The following is a 27,041-nucleotide window of genomic DNA, read 5'->3' on the forward strand; positions in this document are numbered from 1 at the left end:
CCAGCTAAATGTGCTCTATTTACTATAAACCCCTATTTTTTATTTTTTTTTTACTGTTAATCTGAGTTCTGCAAAATTCTGCAACTGTACACAGGATATTTTCAATTAACTTTGTCCTTCAGTATATTACAGGCAATTACCATAATATAGAAAACACACTTGCAACAGCAATTTGCAATTTCCTCAAAACCATACAGACATCAAAGCTTGTGAGACACATGAATGAACAGTTTCAAATGCTTGCCAAATTGGGCAAAAAAAGACAAGGGGCAGGATCAATAGCAAATACCAACAAAAAGGAAGATGCTTTTTTTCTTATGTAAAGAAACAGTGATTCTTAAGCAAAGACCATTAAACATTGTATCATTCCTACCACACCATGCAGATGAAAGCTTTTTATTTAATTTCTGTAGGGAGCTGTTTCTATGAGGGTTCTTTACATATCTGTGACTAAAAAGCCAGTTACTTAAAATCACAGAATCACAGAATCAGTCAGGGTTGGAAGGGACCACAAGGATCTTCTACTTCCAATCCCCCTGCCATGGGCAGGGACACCTCACACTAGATCAGGCTGGCCAGAGACTCGTCCAGCCTGGTCTTAAACACTTCCAAGGATGGGGCCTCAACCACCTCCCTGGACAACCCATTCCAGGGTTTCACACTAGCACATACATGCACAGCCTTTGTCCTTTCACTTCTCCAATGGGTCATACTATTCACCTTGGAAATATGTCTTCCTACTTCCCACACTGCCTTATCCAAACTACTCAAATGAAAGAACTGCTGATATCTCTAGGCAGTGGATGAAATACCAGTATTAGCTGTTACCCTCTCCCAAGGCAAATGCTAATAGCAGTGGTTTGCCTCTTGTGTTTGGTGACTGAAGCTGACAAAGAAAATATCATAGAATCATACATTTATAGAATCAACAAGGTTGGAAAAGACCTCAAAGATCATCAAGTCCAACCTGTCACCCAAGACCTCATGACTACTAGACCATGTCCATCCCCTCTTGAACACCTCCAGGGACAGTGACTCCACCATCTCCCTGGGCAGCCCATTCTAATGGCTAACAACTCTCTCTGTCATTGCCTTCCATGGTTACCTTCATCTTGTCACAAACTATGGGTAGTTCCAGCTGAAGTGATACAATCCCTTGTGGTAGAAGTGGGTTCTTCTCACAAAGAAGGAGAAAAAAACCCCACAAACTTCATGTTCTGATCATTGCAAATGATGTCTCAACTACACCACTGCTTCTTTCAGTGGAGAAATGTGGGGGATTTTGTTATTTCAGAGACTGAGTCTGAAAAGCAATGTATGAAGTTCTGCTGCTACATCAACTCATGTCACTAATTCCATTTTCTCTGGAAGCAATAATTGATGTATAAAATTAGTATAAAGCTCCTTAGTATGCCCCATTTCAAGCACTCAAGCATTCAAGCTGCAGTAGGCAACACACAGTGCTATCTCAGCAGGAGAGTTACTTGTCTCTAAAGAAGTGGATGTCCAGCTGGCTTCCTAAAGCTGTTGCCTCCAATTGGCCATTCCAAGGGAATTTTTACTGCAGTGAAGTTACTGAGCCTAGATAAAGTTGGCTTGGTTGGGTTAGTTTGTTGGCACATTTGCATTCTGCAGCAGACAGAGGTTTGTTTTAATTATTTAGAAGTGTTGCATGCACACAAATCATTACCAACCATTTGCTTGTAATGCAGACACACTAGGGTAGAAGTGTCTGCCAAGCCAATATGACTGGGACAATATTTTACTGTGATTACTATCTTGCAACTGAAAAATCAGAGAGGTTTACTACTTTTTGGATTGGTTTTGGCCTCCCAACTCCCCCTAACATTCTGGGTTGTATATCTGACCTAAACAGCTGCACTAGAGTGAGGAAAGGAGAGGATTCCTTCCATATAAGTCATCCTCCCTCCAGGGCTGGAGCTACCACATATTTAAAATGTTTCAGAGCAGAGGATAAATTAGGTGGAGCAACAGCAAAAAAATAAATGTTGCTGTTTAAAGTTTTTTCTCTGTCTTGAAACTTTTCTTGGAGAGAATCACAGATTTATTTAATTTGGAAAAGACCTTTAATATGGTTTAATTATCCACCACTTAGCCATATCAGTAAGCACCACATCTACACTGTCCAGGGAGATGGTGGAGTCACCATCACTGGAGGTGTTTAGGAAGAGACTGGATGGGGCGCTTGGTGCCATGGTTTAGTTGATTAGATAGCATTGGATGATAGGTTGAACTCAATGATCTCAGAGGTCTTTTCTGACCTGGATTATTCTATTCTATTCTATTCTATTCTATTCTATTCTATTCTATTCTATTCTATTCTATTCTATTCTATTCTATTCTATTCTATTCTATTCTATTCTATTCTATTCTATTCTATTCTATTCTATTCTATTCTATCAAATACCTTTAAAGATAGTGACTCCACCACTTCCCTGGGCAGCCTGTTGCAATGCTTGGTAAGCCTTTTGGTATAAAGATTTTTCTTAATGTCCAATCTAAAATTCCCATTGAGGACTCTTCCTATTGCAATAGAATGTGTCTTTTTATATATTTTGCTACTTAATACCTTGGGCATTGGTATCTTCAAACACCGCCGTAACTTATCAACAGAGCATATTTGCGGGTTCCGTTATTTGGTTGTGGGTATTACATCCCACATATAAAGACAGTTAAAAGATTTAAGCACAGATCCAAGACTTTCCAATACAGCGATTCAAATCAGAAATAAAGGTTCTGAGATCTGCAGTTTCCCACAAATGGGATCCTATGGCACATTAGTTGGGTACTCACGACTTGCTCCTCTGTCCGATATCTTCCCAGATGCTGTGACTATAATTCCAGTTGCCCTTGGCTCAGAAAAGGCTAGAGAGCCTCTCTCTCTTGTGCACTCCATTGCTGGGCTGTTGTCTTTCTGTGTTTCTTCTGTGGTTCACTTCTCTTGGAGCTTTCCCCTTTCTGCCTTGGTTCGGGTGCAAGGCCTGGGTGTAGTTGCTGCCTGTTAGGACAAGTTCTTCAGCTGCTTCTCAGGCAGCATTTGGCTCTTGTTGCTTGCTGGGTGAGAACAAGGCAAGTTGCCCGACTTCTCAGCTGGTTTAAATACTGTCCCAAGTCAATTAATACCTTTTGGTAACACAGAACCCTGAAAACTGGACCTATAGGATGGGACATATCCAAATACGGCCAGGGGCATGCACAGTTCACAGCCGTGTCACAAGGTTAATTACATGTGCTACATGTTTATCTGGACCCCAGGAAGTGTCCAGGTTTGGATATTCATGGGTGCTTAGCCCATTGTCTGGGCTAGGGCATGTTTTGGGGTTTGATCCTTCAGGACACCTATCTCTTGCTATCTGGGAGGACAGACCACCATCCACAACTGACCTGAGCCTCCTTTTCTTCAGGCTAAACAGTCCCAGTTTAGCCTGGGACTGTTTAGCCTGGTACTTTAGTTTATCTACCCCTCATAAAACATGTTCTCCAGAACCTTTGCAGCTTTGCTCTCTGGACATGTTCCAGCATCCCAATGTCTTTCTTGTAATGAGAGGCCCAAAACTGAACAAAATATTTGAGGTGTTGTCTCACCAGCGCCCAGTACAGGAGGATGACTGCTTTCTTAGTCCTGATGGCCATGCTATTTCTGATACAAACCAGGATGTTACTGGGCCTCTCAGCCACCTGGGCACACATTGCTGGTTTTAGATACTCATGCTTGTACAGTGCCTTGAAGAACCACTGTAAATAACTGATATATAAACACAGTTAAGTGTTCAGACAGTGACAATGATTGCATAAATACAAAGTAAATGGTTATGTCTACTCCAAGATGCCTTTTTTCTTGTTGGATGAGACATAAAAGGTGGCTGACACAAACAAGACGACTAGATGGAAGAGAAAAAGAAAAGCTCTTGGCTTTGACTAGCTGCAATTTTACACACCAGCTGTGTGCTCTGTTTTTAGCCCATTGGTACTAGAAAACATGTACATGGGTCCCAGCTGACTGCACAGACAGTCTCTGATGTGATAGCTATGAATTTCCCAGCCACACAACAGTTTTTTCTCTCAGTCTGCTATTTTATAGAATTTCTGCCAAACTGGAGAGTAGATGGGGCCTGACTCAGTAGAGAGGTTGGGAGGTTGGGCTGAACCACTTCATTGTTTCATGGGGATGCTCAGATTTAGCAATGTATAAGGAATTATTTCAAGTTGGAACTGTGGTAGCTGTCTGTGTGCATCCTCTTAATTCATTACACTTTGTCTCTGACAAAATATAGATTTGGTTAAATGACCATGGAGTAAGAGCACAGACAGACTGCTACTACAGGCAGGAAATGTGTTGTACCAAATCTGACTGGCAGAGGAACTGTACTGTTCTTCTAGAGCAGCAGTAGGACATCCCACAGCACCTGGAGTGACTCCAGAGGTTGTGTTTGGTCAGATAAACTTTATTCCCAAAATAGCTTAGTCACAGCATAGTTCCTTTGCTTGCTCAAAGGACTCCACAGCATATAAGATTTCTGTGCAGGCATAGCTGATAGAGTGCAGGATGGATAGAGATTTTTGCTTGCCTAGTGATGGTTAAGAGAACAGCCAGAACATGGGGCCAACACATGAATCTGAAGATGGTCTGTACACAGTGATATTCAATATGACAAACACCACATTTAAAAGCATAAAACTGCAAATGAAACCCTCATGGTGATACTTATTTCCAAGTTAAGAAATCTATACATGGATAAAGAAGACTGGAGGAGGGAAGACTCTCCACTAGTCAATGAAGACTGGGTTAGGGATCAGTTACATAAATTGAATGTACAAGTCCATGGCACCTGATGAGATGCACCCAAGAGTGATGAGAGAACTGGCTGATGTTGTCACACTACCACTCTCCATTATTTTTGCAAACAGGAGGGGTGCCTGCAGATGGGAGGAAAGCAAATGTCACTGCAGTCTTCAAGAAAGGAAAGAAAGAGGTTCTAGGAAACTACAGACCAGTAAGCCTCACGTCCATCCCTGGAAACATGATAGAGCAGCTCATTCTGGAGGGCATTTCTAGGTACTTGGAAGAAAACAAGATGATCAGGAATAGTCAGCATGGATTTACCAAGGGTTTGGCACAAACCTTAACAGGAACTTCATAAAGAAAATGCTAAGAACTAAGAACTTTGTGGAATATTTCCTTGTTACTACATGTATAGTCCAGAAATCGTGGCACAGATGTGCCATTATAAGGAAGTTGAAAATGGCACACACTGCGTGGTGCTGTCCCGCGTGGCTGCTGCTTCTCCCAGAGTAAAATCTCCTGGAGCCTCCCGGCAACACTTTAGAGGCTTTAACAGCTCAGTCCGTGGGGCGCGTTGCCTGGGAAGGGCCTCTCGCTCTGGGGTAAAAGCCTTGTCGCGAGGTTCGCAGGGCACGACAAGCGGCCTCTCTGCAAGCGGGGCGCGACTTCCCGGCTTGCGGGGTTCGGCCGGGGCAGCGAAGCCACCACTCCGGGGGGGCTGTAGCGGTCCGGGACGGGTGGTGCACACGGGCTACCACAGTTCCTCACTCGGGGATGGGTCAGGCAACGGTTGGCCCCGTCCGTGGGCCACGGTGTACGGTCCACGAGGCCGGCACGCAGTGCGGCGTTGCCCGTCGCCAGGCGACGGTGGCGATCTGCAGCGAGACTCTCGGGAACTCCGGTTCGAGTCCCGCGCGAAGCAGACCCTTTGGCAACGCGGTGCGTGAGGCAAACACGGGCGGGAACAGGTAAGGGCACGAGCACGAGGCACTTGTTTACCAAACAACCCCTATCTAACATTTGCCCCAACGAACACTGGTCCAATAAGCATCCTTTGTAAACAGAATAATAGGCAATCACGAGCACATGTGAACTTTGTTTACCATAGAGGTGGAAAACACGCCCAGGCAGGTTGTTTGCTTGGACACAATGGTGCCAAGATCCCCCCTCCTTCCCCCCCGCCCCCCCCCGCCCCCCCCCAAGTGAGGGGGAAGAGGGGGGTTTGAGCCAAACATGTAGGGGCATGTCCTGGCAATATTTGGGTCACAATCCTGGACATAAGCATCATCCCCGACACAGACAGTCTTCTCAGCAAGTTTGCTGATAATACCAAACGGGGAGGCTTGGCTGATACACCTGAAGGCTGTGTGGCCATTAAGAGAGACTTGGACAGACTGGAGAGCTGGGCAGAGAGGAACTTAATAATGTTCCACAAAGATGAGTGCAGAGTCCTGTGTCTGGGAAGGAATAATAAACTGCACCAGTACAGATTAGGAGATCTGCTATGAGAGCAGCCCCATGGAGAAGGACCTGGGAGTCCTGGTGGGTAACAAGTTATTCATGGGACAGCAATGTGCCCTGGTGGCCAAGAGGACCGATGGTATCCTAGGGTGCATTAAGAGTGTCCAGCAGATCAAGGGAGGTTCTCCTCCCCCTCTACTCAGCCCAGATGAGACCTCCCCTGGAATATTGTGTCCAGTTTTGGGCTCCCCAGTTCAAGAGGAATGGGGATCTACTAGAGAGAGTCCAGCAGAGGGCTATGAGGATTAGGGGATGGTTGCATGTGCCCTGTGAGGAGAGGCTGAGAGAACTGGGGCTTTTTTAGCCTGGAGAAGAGAAAACTGCGAGGGGATTTAATAAATGTTTATAAATATCTGAGGTCTGGGTGTCAAGAGGGAGGGAACAGGCTCTTCTGAGTTGTACCCTGTGATAGGACAAGGAGCAATGGATGTAAATTACAACACAGGAGGTTCCACCTCTACATGTGGAGGAACTTCTTCACTGTGAGGCGTCACAGAGCACTGGAACAGGCTCCCCAGAGGGGTTGTGGAGTTTCCTTCTCTGGAGACCTTCAAGACCCATCTGGATGCATTCCTGTGTGACCTATGCAAGATTCTCTGGTCCTGCTATGGCAGGGGGGTTGGACTCAATGATCTCCGTAGGTCCCTTCCAACCCCTAACATCCTGTGATCCTGTGATGTGACAGTCATGAAAAATCCCAATTAACTTTATGTAAGTACTTTCACTAGTTCAAATAAAAATGTAAATCACCATTAACAATTCCCTTCCATGGTTAAATACAAAAAAAAGGAGAAGAATGGTCTTCTGTTTCAATAGCCCAGACTGAAAATAAGGGCTTACTGTGCTGATCAGAGATGTAAAATAAATGTACCTGCTCTAAAATCTAGGCAGCAGTTCACTGCACAAGTATGATATTTAATCACAGCAGGGTGATCAGGCTTCTAGGGATGTTATGGCTGTGTTAAGTCTAAAAATAGAGATGAGCTAGTACTAAAGCAGCAACCTGCTTTTTCAGTGACATTAAGCACCTTAACCTAGTGCCTTGAAGACATGTGGCTTGAATATTTATTGCATGCATAAGGATGAAGACATGTCATGTAGTATATACCTCCTGGGACAGTGGTAGCTGGAGGTAGAGCTTTTGTATTTTCTCTTCCCAAGCTCTTGTTCATACAGAAAAAACCCTGTAGATCAGATTGAGCTGCATTTTATACTCATGCAATCTGCCTGTCCTTTGGCGGGCCACCAAGCTGTATACAGAGCTTGGGAGGAGTTTGAGTACTGAGCCAAGGTCAGAAGAATGAGTGGGAAACTTGGAAGAAGGAGGTCTGAGGTACTATGCCTAGTGTCATTCCCAAAATTGCTTTTTGTCAAGAAAAGAAGAGATAGGTTAGGTACGGTCTTTGGACTCACTTGGCAACAGCCATGTTTCGTTTTTCTGATGTGCTTCCTGTAGCTGTTTGTTAATGCAGCTTTTGGCAGGATCACTGGCTTGCATGAACTGCAGGGAGGCTGTCTTTATGGAGAGATTGCAACAACAGTCCTCCTCCAGAGAAGACAAAGTACCTCTGTCCTCCCTTCTTTGAGTCACCTCTTAAACCTCTGGGTATTCTCCATGCCATGATGCCAGACCTTTTGGGCTGCTGGGCTATGCTTATACAAAGTGAAGAGCATCACTTTCTTCATGGCTCATGTAATTATGTGGAATAGAACAGAGCCATGTAGGTGGTTCTGACTGGATCTAACAGAACCAACTAGCAAAATTACTCCTCCTGCAGGAAAAGAGTTTTCTTTTAGGTTAAAAAGATAATTAAATAATAAACAAACAAAAAACTCCCCTCACAAATAAATTGCACTTTTGGAGGTCTTCATCTGGTATGTTATGGTGAAAACAGAATTAAACATATTTTGACTAGTAAGAAATAATTTTATTTTACCTCCTTACTGCTTATGAGTCCTGGAGACAAGACCTGGATTCAGAATATCTGGAGAAAACAGCCAGGTCTTGGACATACAATGTAACTCCCAGCAGGAAGACAAAGGAGAATGCTTCATTAGCAGGTTCTTGGATCTTACCAGAGGCACTGCTGAAGCTTCAGAAGGATTGTAACTACTAACTACTTGTAGGACCTGAGTTGACACATTTACTGGGGAAAAAAAATACTGAATTAACTTCCTCTGTGATCATTCTCCTTTTCATAGAGTCATAGAATCATACAATCAATAAGGTTGGAAGAGACCTCAAAGATCAAGTCCAACCTGTCACCCGAGACCTTATGACTACTAAACCACGGCACCAAGTGCCACGTCCAATCCCCTCTTGAGCACCTCCAGGGATGGTGACTCCACCACCTCCCTGGGCAGCCCATTCCAATGGCTAACAGCTCTCTCTGTGAAGACCTTTCTCCTCACCTCAAGCCTAAACTTCCCCTGGCGTAGCTTGAGACTGTGTTTGCTTTGTCAGACCTTGTAGCAAATAAGCATATTGCCATGTTGCTACATGGATGACATTTCTCACCCATATTTCTTCTAACTCAGTATTGGTACTTAAAAGAGGCATTGTAGTTCTCCTAAGTGATTTGTTAAATTTCTAGTATGTGCAAAGAACATGTCTAGCCTGGACCTGAATGACAGTTTTTCTGCCTTTAAACAGAGCTGTATTTGTTGTCTGATCTTTGTTGCTTGCTACCTAAATTTATTGACTTCTATACTTGTTAAGGAAAGGGAGGGTTTGCATCTTCAATTGCTCTTCAAAGTGAAAGTTCATGGTCTCCAGCTGCTTTTTCCTCTGTGCCTGTTTCTTTGTCCTGTCTCCACCTGAGGACCTCCTTATAGTGCCTACAGATAATTCTGTTTTGGTGTTGCACTTGCTCCATCCCTTCCAGAGTTTCCAATGGATCCTAATTAATCCCTACAACTTCTTTCAGTCAGGCACTGAGACTTTGCTTCTAGTCAGATTTGGTTTGGCATTTGGATTGGTTCAGAGCATGTTCCTGTAGAGTTTTGTTCTAAAATTCTTACTAACAGCCTAAGAGTTTGCTTCCAGAAACATCTTTATCCCCCTTCCATAATTTTTAAGTCTTCACATATGAGAACAGGAAAGACTATTTCAGTTGGAGTGACCTACAAAGATCATCTAATCCAACTGCAAGCACTAGCAGTGACCCAGCATGCCCACTACATGTAGCAAAATGTACAGCAAAACCTGCAGGCAAGTAGAACTTCTTACTGGATTCCCACCTTCATTCTGGTTTGCTGTGAGGAAGAAGGGAAGGAATTATTTTCCATGAGGAGTGAGCAGCCCTATAAACCATTCCAGGGCAGCTAAACTTCCAGTTGGGCATGTAACTGTTCCCTACTGACAGCCTGCAATGTCCCAAAGGCAGCACTGGAGAGACAGGAGTGCCATCACTGACCCTGGACTGCTGTGCTATGCCGCAACTGCCCTACTGTGCTGTTTGATCCTCTCTACTGATCTGCACTGCCTTGCTTATTACCTAAGTTAGATGGTTAGAAGCACTCTGCTCTCAGTAAGCGTTACAATGGATAACCTGCACTACACATGATCCTTTCTTCCACAGCAGCAAGTGGGGATTTTAGAATTCCAGTGTCTAATGGAAGTGTTATTAGGATATTGTGAGGTGCTTGCTGCCTGTCTTAGAGCAGCTGTATAACAGCTGAGATTGATGTGTGTTGACAACAGAGATCATAGTCTGAATTATTATTCATATTCCAGCAAAATGTAGAGTGCTTAGCTCCACTGTGTTAAACCATGCATGAAGATAAAACAAAGAGAATATCTCTGCCTTTTGCAGGCTTGAAATCACACAAGCAATGGATAAAACAAAAAGAGGAGGAATGCTACCTGGTGATCATGAGATAATCATGGTCACTGTGACCACTGAACTGTTGAAAGAATGTCCTAATTTTTCACATCAGAAACTATCCGCAGAAAGTATTCAGCAGAATTTTTAACATGAATTAAAGAAAATTGTATTCTCCTGTACTTGCAGGGTACAATTCATGAAAGGGAAGTATCTAAATTTGTTAAATGAATTGTTCACTTGGAAGTAATAGTCAGCCTGACTTTTTCTAATGTCCTTCATACACTGAGGTGTGAATTCATAACCCAAAGACACTCAGAAATAAATTTAGACTTAACTGAAGAATTGCATCCTCCACTTAAATGTGGTGTTTCTGTGCATCTTTCAGTGTGACCTCACTCACAGTAATGTGATACCACTGTAACTTCATCACTTCTCAAAATAGCTACTTTGATGAGCAGATGAATAATAAAGCCTCGTTTCCTGGGGATCCATAAAGAGGAATGGATTCTCTAACTTTTAGTAGGAGAGAGGCCTGGTTTGAATGACAGGTAGGTCTCATTCAGAGACATTCTGGGAAGGCAGGCAGTTAAGATGTACACACTGATGCTCACTGTCATTCACATGTCCACTCACAAGAGTTTCAGCCTTGTTTTCTTGAGAAATCAGACAGAAAATGTCAACCTCCCACCACCACTTTTTTTTCCAGTCCTCACAGTCTTATTCATCCCTTGTATACGATACCTGTTAGTCATTTGAATGATTGAATTCCCTACCTTATTTATAAGCATTCTGTCCTGGTTTTTATTGCAAGGTTGTAGTAAATTGTTTCACACAGATGTGTAACTGTGCATTGTGTTTCTGTAGTGCCAGCAGACTGGCTGGAAGTTCTCATAAAGTCCTCTATTTATTAGTGTATAGACCATTTATTGAATTTCTCCTTTTGCATTTTTAAAAGGCACTTATGAGTGAACTTGGACCTACTGATGGGATTTATTCCTTATGATCATCTCTGATGGGAGAGAAGGTAAGCAAGGCATGATTTAACCACCGGTTTTGGTGGCAAGTACCCTAATTCATGTCATGCTTCTTCTGATGTTGACAGAGGCCATCACAAGGCCAGTGGTGAAGAATTTTGGCTTTTCTCAGGAAGTTAGAACTGATCATGGGGACTGCCTATGTCATGTGTTATTCTTTATCCAATATCAAATCCATACACTACAAAGGTTCCACTTTCTTTGCCTACCACTCACCATAGGCATAGGCATTCACTAACTATAAGGTAATACAAACAGAACCAGGAACTGAGAGTTGTTGCTGTGTCAGAACTCCTCTTAGATGTTTAGGGAACATTTTACCATGTCTCTCCCTCTGAATTAATTATCTATAGATCTTGTGGTTCTGTGCCATGCCTGCTAAAGGGGGAAGTTCAGAAACAGTTCAGAAGAGGAACATGCATGGAAGAAGATTAAGTTCCCATATTTATGGGTCTGTATAAATCCAGGAAAGTTATTTATTATGGATTTAGACTGCATGTGAAAATGGCTTGTAGCTGCCACTGCATGCATTCAAAATGGTATGGATACAAGTTTTTCGGGTTTACTTTTTGACGTTTACTTCTAGATGTTTGTACTTTGATAATTTATTTTATCTTGCTGTTAGAGACAAGGTGGTCTAGATTTTGGCCTGAAATATTCCCTATTACAGGAAAAAAAATGTGTATTATTAGCTCATGTGAACCAATGTATAACTGAGTCCTTAGTCCACATTAAATACACAGTCCTGCGTATGTGTAAATTGCATGCTATACCAGGAGCTCTGGTCTACACTCTCACTCCTAGCACACATATCTGTCTGCCCCTTGTGCAAGATGTCTTATTCTAGTTCTTGAAGTTTGGAACAGAATACCTGAAATAAAAGGTCTGTTATAGCATTTGGGGAATAAATACTCCTTGTTGCATCTTCAGATCTTCCATTTGGGCTATTTTCCTTTTGCACTGTCTTTCCTTTTAGTTTTGGAAGGGCTAATATGTACCCACAATGTCATGTCTTCTCAAGTGTACTCAGGGAAGAGACTTCCACGAGCTCCCTTGACAGTATATAAGAGGAGTCCTTCTTTCCAAGCAGTGACCTACAGAAAGTTGCTGAAAATTTCTCTAAGGTCACCTTATTCATCCTTGCCCATAAAAGCTTTAATACTCTAAAATCTGTGGCTGAAATATGTCAATCCAAGGCTGTCTTCCCCTTTTTTGAGAACTGTCCTTTCTATAAATATTAGTTCTATCATTCCAGACCTCCCCATTAGCAGCTGTTAATGTCTTAATAATACTAACACTCATTAGGAAAATGCATTTCATCTTCTATCACATTCAGATCACAATAGCTATTTATTTATTTATTTATAATGCAGAGGAGAATTGTTATTGTTTCTTTTTCTTTTTATTTTTTTCCCTTTTCTGTCTTTCTTTTTCTTTTTTTCCTCTATTTTTTTTTTTTTTTTAAATTTCCCCCCAGGAGATGTTTGCTATTCAGAGACTGTGTTTTGCACTGCAATTGAAAGGGATTTAATGACCCATTTACAATGATTAGAGCTGTCGTGTGTTTTTTCTTAACACATTTTGTGAATGACTAACTGCAGCACCTCCCAGCTGGCCCCAGTAATGCTTGATGGGGCTCTTTGCCCCATCAGATCTGGAAAGTTTCATAAAAAGAGTAATTTCAAGTAATAATGGTTGAAAGGATGATGTGTAAGTCTTTATTTGACACATGTATTTAAATAATTTTTGTGCAATGGAATTGCTGGAATGAAACTGCAAGAATGGAAGGAATGGAAAGTATTACACTGCCTTCCACAGTTCAGTGTTTTATTTACTCTATGACCTTATTTTTCAATAACATTGTAGGCTCTCAGACCTGACACAGCTAGAAACTGTAGCCTCAGGATGCATTTGTCAGCTAAAGAGCATGACTCTTATACCCAGAGACTCTGTAAAGGTATAATAGATTCATAGTTCAGCTAAAATATAATTACTCATCTATTAAGAACTAGGAAATAACTGTAACGGGTCACCATAGCAGGAGCAGGTTAGGAAAAGAATTAATGAGTTTAAAGTTATGTGATTTCTCTCACCACTTTACCACAATATCTTCTGACTTTGGTTTACGAATTTATTTAATAATCTTTTAATCTATTTGTGTTCCCAGCATCATTAAATGTCAATCTCTTGATCTTGAAATCTTTGCTTTCTTCTCTTCCTGGCAATTTTCAACATGTGACATGAGCTTCTACTTAGGTGTTTTGGTGAATGGAATATGAAATTGCTAATGGAAGGGTAACTCTTTAGCTGATTGTTCGCACTATAAAATGCCAAAGAACAGTCAGGCAAAAATGACAGTGAAAAATATGATTGCAAGTGGCTATATTGGCACATGGAACCAGACCCAGTTGGCTCCTTTCTAGATAGCAAAACCAAAATGTACTTCCTGTTTCTAGATTTCAGTAGTTTGATTAAACTGATGTTGTGGCAAACTTTTCCAATGATGCAACAAAGACTGAATTGACACATGCACTGTAAAATGTGAAAGGACCAGATGTGGTGTGCCAGAAACTGGGGATGAATGTGGATCATTTGAAAAGGAGAACTAACCTTTTGAGAAAAGAACTTGATCAGATATGTGTGTCCTGCTGGAGAAAGATTGTGAATATGGAGGCTGAAGAGATTCTTTCCAGGTCTGCCTTCTTGTAGAGGAAGGGAAGGAGGTGACATATTCAGAACAGGAATAAAATTTCAACAGCAGCATCATGGGTACAACTGCGCAGCTGAGGCAGTAGTAGACAAAGCCAGAGAAAAGTTTTCTGAGATAAGGGATGTGAGCCTGGACATCTATTAGTTGTGTGGCTCAGAAAAAAAGGTGTTTCCCAGTGATACTGACAGAGTAGATGCAAAAGTTTTCAAGCATTCAGCACAGACACACCAAAAACTTTGAATCAGTACTTTGATATTTTAATGTTGTGGCAAATGTTGAACACAATTATTATAGAGGGGACACTGAATTCTATGATATTGTTGGGACACAAAAGCTAACCACACCGTCCCCCACAGCAAACTGCTGACTAAGCTGTCAGCCCATGGATTGGACCATTACACTCTGTGCTGGGTTAGGAACTGGCTGGAGGGCCGGGCCCAGAGAGTGGTGGTGAACGGTGCCACATCCAGCTGGAGGCCAGTCACCAGTGGTGTCCCCCAGGGATCAGTGCTGGGCCCTGTCCTCTTCAACATATTCATCGATGATCTGGATGAAGGGGTAGAGTCAGTCATCAGCAAGTTTGCAGATGACACAAAGTTAGGGGCAGATGTTAGTCAGTTAGAGGGTAGAAAGGCTCTGCAGAGGGACCTCAACAGACTGGACAGATGGGCAGAGTCCAATGGGATGGCATTCAACAAGTCCAAGTGCCGAGTGCTGCACTTTGGCTACGGCAATCCCATGCAGAGCTACAGGCTGGGGTCGGAGTGGCTGGAGAGCTCCCAAACAGAGAGGGACCTGGGGGTGCTGATCGACAGCCACCTGAATATGAGCTAACAGTGTGCCCAGGTGGCCAGGAGGGCCAATAGCATCCTGGCCTGCATTAGGAATAGTGTGGCCAGCAGGAGCAGGGAGGTCATAGTGCCCCTGTACTCTGCTTTGGTTAGGCCGCACCTTGAGTACTGTGTCCAGTTCTGGGCCCCTCAGTTTAAGAAGGACATCAAAACACTTGAGTGTGTCCAGAGAAGGGCAACGAGGCTGGTGAGAGGCCTTGAACACAAGCCGTATGAGGAGAGGCTGAGGGAGCTGGGATTGTTTAGCCTGGAGAAGAGGAGGCTCAGGGGTGACCTCATTGCCCTCTACGACTACCTGAAAGGTGGTTGTAGCCAGGAAGGGGTTGGCCTCTTCTCCCAGGCAACCAGCACCAGAACAAGGGGACACAGTCTCAAGCTGCACCAGGGGAGGTTTAGACTCGAGGTGAGGAGGAAGTTCTTCACCGAGCGAGTCATTCGTCATTGGAATGGGTTGCCCAGCGAGGTGGTTGAGTCGTCGTCCCTGGAGGCGTTCAAGGGGAGATTGGACGTGGCACTTGGTGCCATGGTCTAGTCATGGGGTCTGTGTTGATAGGTTGGACTCGATGATCCTCGAGGTCCTTTCCAACCTAAGTGATACTGTGATACTGTGATACTGTGATAAAAAATGGTAAGCACCAGCAGACCTTAGCAGAATGGGGTGTTTCAGGCACTGTCTTACACTCTGCCAGTCTTAAGCAGATGAGCATAAATTGAATTTCATGCTGACTTGCTCTGGGCAGTAAGCACCCAAGTTCTTAATTAAGTGCAAGTGAATTAAGGTAACGTAATTAGATTTTTTTCACTCAGTTTGCAGATACAAGAAAGCTGGTATGATAGCAATATTAATCTGCTCCACAGTCTATATATGGCAATGTTGCTGGGGTCAGTAGGGGTACTGGTGAAATAATCATGTTGGTTGTCAAAATTTGCGAAGTCACTGTAAACAAACTCAAGCATTTAAAGGCAACTAGATGGACTGAGAGGAAAAACACTGGAAAAGGAGAGAAGAATTAGACTTTTTACTGTGATGGTGTTCAAGTGCATACACAATTTGCCCAGAGATAGTTTTGAGTCTCCACTGCTGGAAGTATTCAAGTATTCAAACCCCAGCTGGACATGATCCTGAGCAACTTGCTCTACCTGTCCCCACTCTGAGCAGATTGATTGGACTAGATGACCCCCAGAAGTTCCTTCCACCTTAAAACTTCAACTACTCTCCATGATATTGTGTGAAGTTACATAGAAACCCCCACTTATGATGCTTGCTCATTTCTGAGTAGCTGATTTTGCAATGCTCTTGGTACACGTGTACATGTGTGGAGGTGGGGAGTGTTGAAATAAACACAAAACTCCAAACCCAAATAAGTAAATAAATAATGAAACCTACAAGAACAACAACAACAAAAAGCAAACCAACCAACCAGCCTACCAAAGCCACAAAACCAAAACAAACAACAACAACAAACCCAAACCAAAAAGCCCAACTAACATCCCAAACAAAACTGCTGAGAATTTCAATAGAGGTGTTTCACATAGATTCTGCTTTTTAATTTTTTTATTTGGAGGCAAGGAGAACCAAGTATTGTTCAGGTATGTGAAAGAAATAGTCACTTTGGTTCCTATAAACAAGAATGATGCATGAGTAAGGGGCAGAAAACTGTCAGAATGTGGGATCTGAGTGCCAAAGTCACAAAGGAGATAAAGGATAAATTGCAGCATCTGCAGATCGGCTCAATGCCATGGAGGGAGAAACAATCCTGAATTTGAATGGGGAACCAGATTGCAGGAAGGGCCTCATCTGGCCTTCTGCAAACATTTGACTGTCAAAACTCCACTAAGCTGTGAGTTTCCATTTGGTTTTATTGTCAATCCTGAAGAATACAGGGAGAGAAAATGGCAAAAAGATGGAAAGAAGGTGGTACGGAAAGCTTTTAAGAGAGAAGGAGATCGGTATCTGAGTGTTTGGGCAGTCCTGAGTCGTTTGGAGTCAGATGTGAAGGGAGTCTGAAAAGAAGCAGAGCAAAGTCTGTCTTGACAATGGGCAACAATTTTCATAGAATCATGGAAGAGAGAAGCGTGGAGAGAAGGACAGGGAACTTACTCTGATGAAGATGTGGAGCCCAATTTGGCTGCCTGGAAAAGCAGTGTTATCTGTTCACAATGTGAAAAAATTTTAGACAGAAAATAAAGAAAGATAAACATCTCTCAACTTCTAAGAGGGCTGGATGGCCAAAGAAAAGCCTAAGGAGAGCTATAATATATTATGCTGAAGTAACCATCATTGATGACCTGACTGTTTTAAGGTTGTTACAGAAGACATACCAAAGATGTAGGACAGTGTGAAATGTCAGCCAAGATTATAGATGTCATCAAGAAAAAGGGGGAAAAAAGCCTGATGGGACACTAACCAAGGGCTGTGTAAGAGAAACCACTGAGCAGTGGATGAAAAACCCTCGAAAGGGACAACAGTAAAAAGAAAACATTTTGAAGCGGTGGCTGTTAATGTTTAAAAAAGCAGAGAATCAGATATACACAAATAAACAAGCAAAAACCTTAATTCAGTTCTTGTACAATAATCTTTCAAGAGGTATAGAAAAACAGTACCACTAAAAGCATAGAAAATGAGAAAGAATGAAGCATGGAGAAAATATTCATTACAGGAAGAAAAAAGGATGTCTTCTACCCATAGAGATTTGTCTAGATTTGGGATGTTGTCCTTCTGCCTTGGGTTGTTACTGTTCCTGTGCTGAAGTCCAAAACAAAAGCAGAAAAGGAAGATCCAGCCAAACTGCAGCTGGCAAACTGTTGTGATCGTGCCTTGCCTGCATTTTTTTCCAGCCCTCACCAGTAGCTACTTCAGCCTCTCCAGTAATGAAGATATGTCTCTCTCATTTACACATATTGAAACTATTCCACCTTAGCATAATTAATTATTCATTGGAGCAGGAACTAGGAGAAAGTGTCCTGCATCCCAGGTGGATGCTCAGACTACTGTATTAAGGAGAAATTCCCACATTCTCTTGCAAAAATTAGCTCTTAGTTCAGCTATGCAAAGCAGATGAAATGGATCTGTCCCAAACAGCAATAAGGGCATCTCCAAAGAAGGTGAAAAGTCTAGCTGCAAGCTATCTTCTTCATTTGAAGCAGAGCTTGGAACACTTAAGATGTAACCACATGAGAGTCTTGGGTCTTTCATTTATACTTGGGGGGTAAAGTGGTTAAACTACAGTTTTATTCATTCTCAGAAAATAAAAATGCTTGTGTGAAGGCTTGTCATTTACCCCAGAACTTAAGGCTCATTCATAAAGAATAATTTCAAAGAAGAAGAGATAGGAGGATAATCCATGGAGACTTGCCAATCCCCTATCTGCAGGGATAACAGCAACTTCTGTCTGTTGGCTTTTTTCATAAATTAGCATTTTATGTTGAAAAGACAAACCAAAACAGCAGGACTTGAGTGATACTGCTTTAAATATGGGCGTGTGCCTGCTGTAAACTCCAACTCTTTCAGCCTTTCATCATAGGAGAGGTGTTCCAGCCCTATGATAATTTTTTTGTACCCTCATCTGGATCTGTTCCAACAGATCTATGTCTTTCTTGTGCTGGGGACTCCAGAGCTGACCACAATACTGCGGGTGGGGTTTCACCATAGTGGATTGCATGGGTAGAATCACCTCCCTCAACCTGCTGGCTACACTTCTTTTGGTATAGCCACGATGTGATTGTCTTTCTGGGCTGTGGCCACACATTGCTGGGTCACATTCAGTTTTTCATTCACAAACACCCCCAACTCCTCTGCAAGGTTGGTCTTCATCCGTTCATCTCCCAGTCTGTATTGGTAGTGGAGTACAGGACCTTGCACTTGGCCTTCCTTAATCCTATTAAGGTCCCTCTGGGTAGGGAATCTTCAGTCCAGCATGTTAATTACACCACTCATCTTGGTGTCAATCCCACTTTCTATGCCATTAATAAAGATACTGAATGGTTCCAGTCCCTATGGACTGCAATTGCAATTATCCAGCTAGCTCCATACGGCATCCATCAAATCCATATCTCTCCAATTTAGAGAGAAGGATGTTGTGGGGGACCATGTCAAAGGTCTTAAGGAGGTCAAGATAGTCAAGATAGATGACATAGTTGTATGTACCTCTTCTACCTCAACTTCTGCCAGATTCCCTTGCCTTTTTCTCCCTTGCTGTTCCTGGGTGAAATTGGGAGATGCTGAATATCTGTTGTCAGATCAGCTTTGATTTTGCAGGCCTTGAGAAACATGAGACAAAGAAACATGATTTCCTATCAAATCCATGAACTACCTTCATATTGGAATTTGAGTCCCTCTTGCCTGATAATCAGGGTAGAGAAAAGAGTCTTTTACCTTTGCCTTTTAAATGCATCTGTAGCAGCAAACACCTTTGGGTTTTTTTTGTGTCTCATAACAGCCTTACAATGCTGTCATGAGTGTTCTCGTGCTTTATTCATTTAGGGACACCCCATGTGGTGTGAATGTTTTTTTCAGATAATGCCTGTGACAGAAATTAGATTTGGTGAGAAAGGCAACCAAGCAGATCTTTAGGTATAGCTTGTTACTTCCTATTATGGTACAGAGGAACTAATAACACAGCCACATTTTAAAATAAAAGGAGGCTTTTTCTTAGGAAAAAAAAAAAGGTAGTCAAGCCCAATGATTTTATTAATTTATTTATTAATACATGCCACCCAACAAAACATTCCCCCTAAGCCCATTACATGCAAATGCTGGAGAGTTACAAAAGTCAGATGGTTAGATGAGGTCATAGAGGAGGAATGAAAGAGCTTTTCACTCCACAAGAGGGAGGATACCAGGGAGTGTTGTGTGAAAAGGAGAAGTTGCTTTGCAAAGAATGTTCTTGCACAGCACAGTATTGTGACATCACTAGCCATGTGACAAGCTTGGCACATAGTTTCAAATGTTGTCCAGAGCTGATTGTTGCATGCAAAGCTACCTAATGCAAGCAATAAAGTGTTACTAAAGGGATGAGGTACTTCTCTCTTTGATGATAAGCAGCATCCTATATATGGGTGTAGGACCTTTTTTATCCTACACTATGCAATGCCTGAAATGAAATGCTTTTGGGTTTCTTTTTCTTCATCTGCTGAAGCTTTTCCTAGCTTTGTCTGTTTGTGATTGTACTTCCTATGAATTTTTCATTATAAACAGCTAAAGTTTTAGTAAATAATTGATTGTTCCTATAAGCACCTTACAGACATGAGCACTTGGATAGGACACATTTTTAATTATGAAAATCTGGGATGTGGGCAACCTATTTGGCTTCTGGACTCTCTGAAAACTAACTTCAGAATGCTTATTAAATGATCAGTTATTCATTAACCCTTTACAGATAATGTTCAAGCAATACTTGACACATTTATTTTCGAAATGAGCATTGCAGGGTTTTGGGATAATTATTCTTAGGCTTCTCTGCCTGACTGTGTAAACACCTGTGATGGAGATAGTTTGGAGCCTGTTTCAGATCAAAGCCAGTTGTATGGGCTCTGATGTACAGTGGGAATGGGGGTGCTGTGAAACCTTGCACTGTAGCTCTTTTGTACATTCCGTACTGGTTCTGAGAGTGGCACTGTTGACATCTTGGTCTGGAGAGGAAAGAATGGCTGCAGTGTTCCCACGACACTGCACCACTCAAAGCACAAGCCGTCTTTGCTTGTCTCACTGCAACCTGCTTCACTGAGTCACGCTACCTGTGAAACCTGTGATCTTGTCCTAAATTGATAGCAATTTTGTGACAATAAAACAACTGCAAAGAACTAGATCACCGGAGGCAAAAAAAGAAACCCATCTTGAAACAGGTACTCAAACCAAACCAAACCAAACTACAAGTCTGTCCCAACTACTCTTCTGTCACAACCAAAGCCTTTGATAGACAAAGACTTCAGTTAGCACCAGTATTTAATGTCACCCTCTAGCTCACAGTCAGAGATTTCAGCACAGACACACTTGTAGGAAAAGAATTGTAACTTTTGCCACCAGTCGCTTTATCTCTCTCCATCTGCATCCCTAATGTTTCTCTCCTGACAAGTGCATGAGATGATGTGGTTACATGGAAAGGACAGGGAGCAACATCTCTTTTCAGGGTCCTTGATCGTGAGATCAAGGCTTTAAGCTCTAGAAAACAAAGCTGTCCTTGCATATTTTGAGAGCCTGCAGTGGCTTCAGCCCATTTCTTTGTGGGCTGTATTTCTTTTATAATCAATCTACTTCATAGGTTGATAAATGGAGGTTGTCTGAGAATCTAAGGGGAAAATATTTTAAAAAAAAAAAAGAGAAAAGCCTTCACACCTGTTTGAAAAATTGCTTCACAGACCAACAGCCTCCTCCCCCACCCTCCTTCTGTGCCTCTCAGCACATTGCCTGGATGAGTTATTCCTGGTTCAGCTCCCCTCTCTCATGCTGGGGCCAGTCACCTTGTACAAAGTCAAGTGGCAGTAAAAGTCATGCAAGGAGGTTAGGTCCTGGTTTGTCTGTGCTTGAGGGGTGGATCCTGCAAGACAGCTTGGCTTGGGATGTTGTGTTGGAGTTTCCCTCAGCATCTTTTCTGGTGGAGCTAAAAAGGCAAGGCTGGATTGATGGAGACATCAGAAGTTCATTTTCTCAGAGGTCAGCTAAATTCAGGCAATGATGTAATGCCGCAGTGCACTCCTCCTAATCCAATCACATAACATAATGGTTTAGGCTCTATCAAATAAAGTTCAAGGTAAGCATGTGAAACGTGGCTGCTCCTCAGCTGCTGGCAGCTTTCCTAAGTGCTGAGAATCAGATCAGAGGAACAAAAAAAGCTTCTCATCTCCAAAGAGAGACTTCCATGCAGACACAGGCTTGGAAAAAAGACAATACCTGAGTGCAGCATTCTTTGCTAGCATGTTTGGTGAGTGTTTGTTTTTTGTAATAATTTTTGTTTTACTCTCATCTTCCCACTTTAAAGCCCATTTGGTTTAGGTCCAGATGATTTCTAAAGCTGTTGATAGATTTGTGTGCCTCAGTTTATGGCTTAAACCCATGCCTGGAGTAGGGAGCACTGATTTGTTCTCAGGTGTGAGCAAATCAGTACACTGTGGAAACCGAGCCCTTTCTGAGTGTCCAGAAGTTGGCATAGCAGAAAATATTGTTAATTCCTGGAACTTTTTGCTCTCTGCCTTTTCAACGGCATGTCTTTGCTCAGTAAAGTCACTGGATCAGAGAATATGAGTCTCTGTATAGTTCATTTGGTAATGGATAAGCATTGTAATAATGTTTCTGTATAAACTTAATCCATAGAACAGTAAATGCATCAGTAAAACTTCACACACCTATTGATCCAATTTATTCATTATTAAGTATTAATTGAAGTTTCTCCATCATGTTCTATGAAAGTTGCCCAGCCATGTGAGAAATATGTCATAGAATCATAGAATGCATTGGGTTGGAAGAGACCTTTGAAAGTCAACTGGAAAAGGGGAAACATTGTCCCCATCTTCAAAAAGGGTAAGAAGGAGGAACCAGGGAACTACAGGCCAGTCAGTCTCACCTCTGTGCCTGGAAAGATCATGGAGCAGATCCTCCTGGAGTCACTACTCGCTCAAAAGAATACTGAAGAGGTGATTTGGAACAGTCAGCATGGCTTTGCCAAGGGCAAATCCTGCCTGACCAACCTGGTGGCCTTCTATGAGCAGGTGACAAAATTAATAGATGAGGGGCGAGCAACTGATGTCATTTACCTGGACCTGAGCAAAGCCTTCGACACTGTCCCGCACCACATCCTGGTCTCCAAACTGGTGACACATGGGTTTGATGGGTGGACCACTAGATGGATAAGGAACTGGCTTGATGGCCACACCCAAAGAGTGGCTGTCAATGGCTCCATGTCCCAGTGGAGGCCAGTGACAAGCGGAGTCCCTCAGGGATCGGTCCTGGGACCTGTCTTATTCAACATCTTTGTGGGTGACATGGACAGTGGCATTGAGTGCACCCTCAGCAAGTTTGCTGATGACACCAAGCTGTGTGGTGCAGCAGACACGCTGGAGGGAAGGGAGGCCATCCAGAGGGACCTGGACAGGCTGGAGAGGTGGGCACAGGCCAACCTCATGAAGTTCAATAAGAGCAAGTGCAGGGTCCTGCATCTGGGTTGAGGCAATCCCAGGCACAAATACAGGCTGGGCAGTGACTGGCTGGAAAGTAGCCCTGAGGAGAGAGACTTGGGGATGCTGGTGGACAAAAAGCTCAACATGAGCTCTCAATGTGCTCTTGCAGCCTGCAAAGCCAATCAGATCCTGGGCTGCATCAGAAGTGTGGCTAGCAGGTCGAGGGAGGTGATCCTCCCCCTCTACTCAGCCCTGGTGAGACCCCACCTGGAGTACTGTGTCCAGTTCTGGAGCCCCTATTACAAGAGGGATGTGGAGGTGCTGGAACGTGTCCAGAGAAGGGCCACAAGGATGATCAGAGGGCTGGAGCACCTCTCCTATGAGGGCAGACTGAAGGAGTTGGGGCTGTTCAGTCTGCAGAAGAGAAGGCTCCGAGGTGACCTAATTGTGGCCTTCCAGTATCTGAAGGGGGCCTACAGGAAGGCTGGGGAAGAACTTCTCAGGATCTCAGGTAGTGATAGGACTAGGGGGAATGGAATGAAGCTGGAGGTGGGGAGATTCAGGCTGGATGTGAGGAGGAGGTTCTTCACCATGAGAGTGGTGAAACCCTGGAATGTGTTGTCCAGGGAGGTGGTCGAGGCCCCGTCCCTGGGGGTGTTTAAGAGCAGGCTGGATGAGGCTCTGTCCAGCCTGATCTAGTGTGGGGTGTCCCTGCCCATGGCAGGGGTGTTGGAACTAGATGATCCTTGTGGTCCCTTCCAACCCTGAATGAAACTATGAAACTATGAAACTATGAAACTATGAAACTAGTCCAACCCTTCTGCAATACGCAGGGACACTCCCAAGTAGATCAGATTGCTTAGAGCTCCATCAAGCCTGCCCTTGAATGTCTCCAGGGATGGGGCCTCTACCACCTCCCTGGGCAAATTGTTCCATTGTTCCACCACCCTCCTAGGAAAGATCTGTCAAAATATAAGCATATTTATCTTAATCCAATATATGCATATTTATCATTTACATAATGCAGTGCATTCATTCAAACTGCAGGCAGAGCACACTGGCAGTTTCCCCTGCAGAACCCTTGAATAAAAGTGAATTGAAGGTACTCTGAAGAGCTATGTCTTGCCTCAGTTTAGTCTGGTCGCCCACCAAAACCATTTTAATTTTTTTTTCCCTGGCTTTGGAAAGTGCCTGTCCCTTTCTTGTCTTTGTGTGTTATGCTCCTCAGTGATGCCATTTTAGTGTCCTTGTCTGAGTTTTCAAGAGAGTGAGCCTTGCAATGAGGACGGTGCAGTGTACCCTCCTCAAGTGAATCCAGGATATGGTCAGTTCTTAATTACCTGTGAGGAGATTAGCACATGGATTAATCCTTCTGTGGCTGCAATCCACTCAGGCTGGACCTGTTTGAGTTGGCTCAGATTTGGGACCAGCAGGACTGTGCTGGCTCAGTTCCACAGACGCTTGCATGTCTGGCCTCCCTTGGGATGTCCAGCTGCTGCAGGCAGGTTAAGCTTTAGACTTTTTTGGTCTCTTGCTTTTGTGTGTTGCCTTGCAGAATGAAGACAGAACTGCAAATTGCTGTCACAACAATGAGTTAGTTAATTGTGCTGAAACCCTGCTAAACCAAACTTATTAATACAAAACCTGCTTTGAAGGAAAGTACTGCCCAGAACTAATTATTAAAGACTAGACACCTTCTTTTGCTTTATATCCATCTTGCACACAACATGTTCATCTCCCTGTTTACAAGCACTTCCCAGTTTCTGCAGTGCTGTTGCACTGGTGTGATGTATAGGAAGTGAAACAGCTCCTTTCCCCTGATTTATTTGTTTTTCCTGCCTGCTGTGAGCTCAAGGGCCTGAGTCTGCCTGAGCAAGTGTTTCTTTGGAATCTCATTGCTATCTGAGTAAACTATGTGGTTGCCAGTGTTTACTAAAGGGATTTATTGACTTGGAAATGAGACTATTTCTTCTACATTGGTTGTGACTCAGGCCAACTGCTGTTTTGAACTGTGCATTGTTTTCTTAATAGTTCATTATCCTGTCCAAGGCTTTTGTTTCACTCAAGTGCAGCTTATAAATCTGCTGTGTGGATCTCACTTATTTATTCTGTTTATCTATCTATCTATCTATCTATCTATCTATCTATCTATCTATCTATCTATCTGTCTGTCTATCTATCTATCTATCTATCTATCTATCTATCTATCTATCTATCTATCTATCTATCTATCTATTCATCTATTTCGTTCTCTCTAGCACTGTGCACTGTGGAAGACTTAACCATGACAGCTCCAGTCATCTCCCAGGACTAAATCTGAATGATCACAGAGCATTGGACAATGCACCAGCGTCCACCCTACATCCAGACCTACTTCCTTTGGAGTATTCCTGAGTACTGCCATGGAAGTGCCAGATGGGACAATCCAACTAGATCAAGTAGTACCATGGTAGACATGCCTTGCCTTATTCAGTGCTAGATGGGCTTTGATATTGAGATGGAAGTGTCTTGCTATTCATCAATGATCAAGCTGTTCTTGGGTGTTGGCACACTCCCCTGCTGCTGGAATGACCCAGCCTCAGACACAGAAGTCCTGGAGAAAAAGGGATCATCCTGACAGTCATCCAGGGCTCAGATGAGCAACTGTGGTAGAGAGAAATAGCCAACAGCATAGAGCATGGAGCTATGAATGCAAATGTTGATTCAGTAATGGCAATGCAAACCATCTCTGCTAGACAAGAATCCTGGTTCAGTCTTCTAATCAGACTCCCCCTCTTTTCCCTGCATTCCTAATAAAACATGGCATAAGAACTGTCCTTCTCAGGAGGGGAGCTACATTAGATGATATATTTGTATATTTTCCTACAGTTTGATTCCATTACAGAGCAAACCAACATGTTCCTGGGGCTGAGATTTTGGAGGGAAATTTATTTTGGCAAAATGCATTTGTTCAGAATGCAATGTTCAGTCTTTTCAAGGCATCTTTTCTTTGGTTCCATTTAGTTTTCTAAGTATAGTCCAGAGCAAAAGTTGTGCTTTTCAGGGAAGATATGCCTTTGTAACACTCATTGCCTGGGATAAGACACAAGTGTAGGCATCTCAGGTCAGAAGCTGCCTCTCATTTCTCAGAAAACACATTATTGTGACCTCTGGTTTATTCTGTGGAGGAAGTAACAGTAACAGCTTTAAAGTACTGCAAGAACCATTCATGCACATGATTTAAATCATGCCATTCTGCTGACAAGCTGAATCCTACTAGGAAATGGGTTTTACTTGCTCTTTAAGTAGATAATTTGGAGGGGGGAAACTGTGAAGTGAGAGAATCTGACAGGAGCAGCAGTTGTGATGGTAACAAAGACAGACAAACTTCATAAAAAATACGTTCAGTAGGCATCCAGAAATAAACAATTCTTTACGTTCTGAGCAAACATGACATTTCTAGATAATATCCCCCGAATGCTTATTTTTGCTTCTTTTTCTGACAATTTTATGAGTGAAATCTTCCTTACCTACTCCTCATTTTACTAATCCTTTGAGCCACAGGGTAGGAAAAAAGTGCCAAGACTTGAATTCAAAGAATAAAGGATGAATGTGGAGCAAAAATTGCCCATTCTTGGCCTTGCCATTGACTCCTTGCATTCCCTGTAGCAAATTTCTCAAGGCCATGTACAATACAATATCCAAGAGATTAGAAAAGTATCTAAACCATGCAGCATACTGGGTGAAGAGGGATGCATAATCCCTGTGCTCAGCATGCAGCTATCCAGAGCAAGCCAGCAGAAGATGCTGATGACAGAGATGTTACAATCTTAGCTCTCCCCTGCGTGATTCAGAGCTGTGGAGAGATACCTCTGTTGCCTCTACATGTGATTTTCAGCTGTCTTTTCAAAGTGTCACAAATCCTACCTGACTCCACATTTTGTCCAGCCAGATGAGATCTTTCTGGCCTCTTTGTTTGATTTACAGGTGTAGAAATAGAATTTGCATACATGAGGGAGAAAGGAAGGAATTCAGAATTTGGAATTTGGAAGGAAGGAGGAAAGGAAGGGAGAAAACCCAAAAGCTCTGTCAGAGGAGCTGTCCAAATTGAGGTATTTATCTGCCTTCATTATCATCCTCTAACAGTCTAATGTGAGCAGTCTGCTCTACAAATTTCTCTTTCTAAATGCACCTCTTTCATGA

The sequence above is a fragment of the Melanerpes formicivorus genome, unplaced genomic scaffold (genome assembly GCF_026170545.1).
Source record: "Melanerpes formicivorus ecotype bairdi unplaced genomic scaffold, bMelFor1.0.p_v2 SCAF_32, whole genome shotgun sequence".
In the NCBI taxonomy this organism is placed as follows: domain Eukaryota; kingdom Metazoa; phylum Chordata; class Aves; order Piciformes; family Picidae; genus Melanerpes; species Melanerpes formicivorus.